Raw genomic sequence first — 4940 nt, forward strand, 5'->3', positions numbered from 1 at the left:
AGTTGGGTCCTGATTAAAGCGCCCTTTGCTCTCTCATGTAGGAACCTACCTAAAGCCTTCCTCCTACTTTCCAAAGTGCTGCTGTCACCATCATGTCCAATAATTACTTCGCCTTCTAATATCCTAATTTCTCTCTCTAATTCATCAAGACAAAGTTTCTCCACACCGAGAGTGTGTTGTTTGTATTGCTGACAGAAAATCCTAATTTGTGTTTTTCCTACCTCCCACCATCGAGCTAAGCTCTCAAAATCCCTCCTCCTCAGCCTCCAATGACTCCAGAAGTCAGAGAAGAACTGACAGAAGGCTTTATCCTGCGTTAGCCGCACATCAAAGTGCCAGTGGGAACAGTGTCGAAATTGAACTTGTAAAGAAAAATCTGCCACTACTAAATGGTGATCTGAAAATCCCACAGGTGATATCGTGGACTTAATCAACCTGTTGTTGTATGTTTGATTGAGGTAAATCCTGTCCAACCTGGCTGCCCTCACACTACCCTCCGCAGTTTTTACCCATGTGTACTGCCTAACTGTTGGATTAAGTGTCCTCCAAACATCCGTAAGGTCGTTTTCTGCAACCACAGTGGACAGAAAAGAAGCTGACGGTGGATAGGGCTCTTCTGAGTTTCTGTCAACTGTAGGGTGTGTAGTGCAATTCCAGTCTCCTCCCACCACTATGATTGAGCCACTATTAAATTGTTTGAGTTTATCCCTCAGTTTGCTAAACAATCTCAAGCGATCAGTGCCTGTATTATAAGCATACACATTTATAAACACAAAGGGTATTTCTTGGATTGTTGCCTGAACTACCTGGATCCTGCCCTGCTCCACTTCACATGTGAGAACATTTGTCAAAAGGAGGCGCTGCGAGGAGAGAACAGCTACACCTGCACTAAAGTTGGTACCATGGCTCAAAAAAGCCTGGCCTGCCCAACTCATTCCCCACTCTATCTCGTTGTCTGCGGAGCTGTGTGTTTCCTGTAGGAAGAGCACATCTATGTTCTTAGCTCTAATCAGCTCAGCTACCACACCTCGCTTAACTCTATCTCGTCCTCCGTTAATATTTAGACTCCCTACTCGCAAACCGTCCATTAAAAGAAGAGAGAAAAGGAAGGATAAGACAGTGAAATCTTTCCGTGAGAGAAAAAAAAACACCTTTTGTGTATCACATATATGACAGTTTTGTACATGTAAAGAAACCTTCCCTCGCTTTTCTCTCCTGAGTTTCGTCAGAATCTTCTTCAGACGAAACCTCTTCTGCTTACTGAGCTCTTCATATCCAGCTGTTTTTCTAATCTTCATAACAGAACTAACAAACCTGTCCACATCCGAGAAGAAATCTGTTACATCCACAGACTGTCTGCCATAGGTTTCGTCAAGGAAATCATTAATCTCTTTCAGTGAGTATGACTGCTGATCACCTTGCGACACACTATCAGCAAACTGAGATAGGCCATCATCCTCTAACATGTCCTCATCTTCATTTCCAGCGTTTTCACAGTGTGACTCACCTGCAGGGACCTGACTCTCAGCCTCGGCTGGGTGACTGTCTCCCGCTGGTTCTGTCTGTCATTCGTCTCTGCTTACATCCGCATCCTGTGCTTCAGTACCACTCAAATTACCATCATTTACAGTATTGCTGTCCTGCTCAGTTGTTACATTTCCTTACGTACCAGGTTGCGGATCACCGGTTACGGTATCTCCTCCACCTGCTGCGCCGTTTGCGGGCTACCGCCCTCAGCGGCGCCATCAGGCGGCGGCTCGCCTGTACTGCTGCCCGCTGTGGGCTCCCTGTGCGGGCATGATGAGCGTTTGTGGTCGACATCGCCGCACTCAAAACACTTCATGCTGCCAGAACTCGCGTACAAAGTCTAGAAGCCGTGTTCGTATTTGACCTTAAATGACACTTGTAGATGTTCTGAGGGGTCATTTAAATACATGAAGGCCTGCCTCAGCAGGGAGTTAACATGCTGCAGTCTGGCGTCGCCACAACCCAGACGGACTGTTCCGAACCCGCCAGCAAACTCCCCGAAACGACCCAATTCTTTCTCAATGAGCTCGTTCGGGATAAACGGAGGCACGCCTGACACGGTAACACGTGTCGACGGCACAAACAATGGCGAGACGGCTATAAACAGATCGTCCAGCACCAGGCCTCTCTCGACCAACAGGGGGACTAAACGCTCCTCTCGGAGAAAAGCCACCACGGCTTTGTTCATCCGAGAGCCGTAGGTGATGTTCTCATAACCGACCTGGTCTCCTGCAGCCAGGAGAACCTGTTCGACAGTGTATCGCGGGTCCGCCACGACTCCTAACCACGCGTCTGATAGACAGGGGAGGCGAGCCCTCGCCGGGGAGGGACGCCATATTGCACACCGCCAACCTCCCACCAGCTACTCCTGTCACTTCCCAACCACCAACGACGAAGTCAAATTAAACTTCCCTCACCTCACCATTTGGAGAAGAAAAGAAAAGTGAAAGCAGTAGAGAACACGTGAATTAATCCAAAAAAACACGCTCAAGCTCACTCAACGCCCTCACTCACGCTGACGTATCCAACCTTCCCGCATGCAGAGAGAGAGAGGGGGGGGCGTGTGAGAGAGGGAGCGTGTGAGAGAGAGGGGGGGAGCGTGTGAGAGAGAGGGAGAGAGAGAGAGAGGGAGCGTGTGAGAGAGGGAGCGTGTGAGAGAGAGGGAGGGAGAGAGAGAGGGAGAGAGAGAGAGAGAGAGAGAGAGAGAGAGAGAGAGGGGAGAGAGAGAGGGGGGGCGTGTGAGAGAGAGGGGGGGGAGCGTGTGAGAGAGAGGGGGGGAGCGTGTGAGAGAGAGAGCGAGAGAGAGAGAGAGAGAGAGAGAGAGAGAGGGAGAGAGAGAGAGAGACAGATGACGCCCACACACAGACGGGCGGGAAACAGCCGAGGGGGAAGGAAATACTAGAATCACGAGGAATTACTGGAAATACGGCCGTAACGGCCACGACCCAGAGGAGCAGGCAGGTACAACCGATGAGGCTTACGCATGATTTTAAAAACAGGGCTCATCTTGGCAAAACTATACACACACACACACACACACACACAGACGTACACACACACGTAGTAAACACGTCAGATCCATCGGCGTCGCCAGGTGATTTTGCCGGGGCTTAAACCCCGGACGTTTTGAGTGTAGCCCCACGTATAACTTTAAATTTGACGTGTGTGAATGTCCGATTGTGTGTGTGTGTGAGTGTGTCCGATTGCGTGTGTGTGTGTGTGTGTGTGTATACACACATGTTTAAGTATCCCAATGTGGACCAAATGTCCTCATTAGGATAGAAAAACCAGAAACCACCTACCTTGTGTGAACATTTTAGAGATCCTCACAAGTAAAAGGGTCTATTTTAGGGTTAAGGTTAGAATTAGTGTTAAGTTAAGGTTAGGGTAAGGGTTAGGGTAAGGGTAAGGGTTAGGGTTAGGCATGTAGTTTGCGTGGTTAAGGTTAGGGTTAAGGGCTAGGAAATGAATGTAGTCAATGAGTGGTCCTCATAAGGATAGTGAAACGAGTGTGTGTGTGTGTGTGTGTGTGTGTGGGTCTGCTAGTAAGAGACGAGAGGAGGACAAATGACAGTGTACAGGAAAAAAAAATTCCTCAATCTTTTTGGATTTTTCCAAAAGAGAAGGAAGGGTAAGAATTTAGCCTTCTCGGTAACTTTTCAATCTACTACTACTACTACTTTCGGCTGCTCTCGTTAGGGGGCGCCACAGCCGATCATCCGTTTCCATCTCTTCCTGTCCTCTGCATCTTCCTCTGTCACACCAGCCACCTGCATGTCCTCCCTCACCACATCCATAAACCTCCTCTGGACTTCCTCTTCTCCTCTTCCCAGGCAGCTCCATATTCAGCATCCTTCTCCCAATATACCCAGCATCTCTCCTCCACACATGTCCAAGCCGTCTCAGTCTTGTCTCTCTTGCTTTGTCTCCAAACCGTCCAACCTGAGCGGTCCCTCTAATATACTCGTTCCTAATCCTGTCCTTCTTCGTTACTCCCAATTAAAATCTCAGCGTCTTCAACTCTGGCACCTCCAGCTCCTCCTCCTGTCTTTTCGTCAGTGCCACTGTCTCCACAACCATCTTGTAAACCTTCCCTTTAACTCTTGCTGGTACCCTTCTGTAGCCAGTAACCCCTGACACTCTTCTCCATCCACTCCACCCTGCCTGCACTCTCTTCTTCACCTCTCTTCTGCACTCCCCGTTACTTTGAACAGGTAACCCCAAGTATTTAAACTCATACGCCTTCATCCCCTCAACTCCTTGCATCCTCACCATTCCACTGTCCTCCCTCTCGTTCACACACAGGTATTCTATCTCGCTCCTACTGACTTCCATTCGTCTTCTCTCCAGTGTATACCTCCACCTCTCCAGGCTCTCCTCAACCTTCACCCTATATATCTTGCTACAGCTCAGAATGTCATCCGCAAACACCATAGTCCACGGAGACTCCTGCCTGATCTCATACATCAACCTGTCCATCACCATTGCGAACAAGAAAGGGCTCAGAGCCGATCCTTGATGTAATCCCACCTCCACCTTGAACCCATCTGTCATTCCAACCGCACACCTCACCATTGTCACACTGCCCTCATACATATCCTGCACCACTCCTACATACTTCTCTGCAACTCCCGACTTCCTCATACGACACCACACGTCCTCTCTTGGCACCCTGTCATATGCTTTCTCTAAACCACAAAGCCACAACATAACTCCTTCTGACCTCCTCTATACTTCTCCATCAACATTCTCAAAGCAAACATCACATCTGTGGTTCTCTTTCGTGGCATGAAACCATACTGCTGCTCGCTGATCATCACCTCTCCTCTGAACCTAGCTTCTATTACTCTTTCCCATATCTTCATGCTGTGGCTGATCAACTTTATACCTCTGTAGTTGCTACAGTTCTGCAC

The 4940-nt window shown here is 48.8% G+C and overlaps 1 long non-coding RNA gene across 1 annotated transcript in view; it reads right to left on the reverse strand.

Moving 5' to 3' along the window:
* LOC130130700 (uncharacterized) overlaps nucleotides 1–2603 on the reverse strand; it is a 27086-nt gene extending 24483 nt beyond the window's left edge. The window contains exon 1 of the long non-coding RNA XR_008812178.1: nucleotides 2445–2603. This is a non-coding gene — a long non-coding RNA (uncharacterized LOC130130700). The remainder of the gene's footprint in view (nucleotides 1–2444) is intronic.
* Between the last annotated feature and the right edge of the window lie 2337 nt (nucleotides 2604–4940).

Source organism: Lampris incognitus, chromosome 20 (genome assembly GCF_029633865.1).
Source record: "Lampris incognitus isolate fLamInc1 chromosome 20, fLamInc1.hap2, whole genome shotgun sequence".
Lineage (NCBI taxonomy): Eukaryota > Metazoa > Chordata > Actinopteri > Lampriformes > Lampridae > Lampris > Lampris incognitus.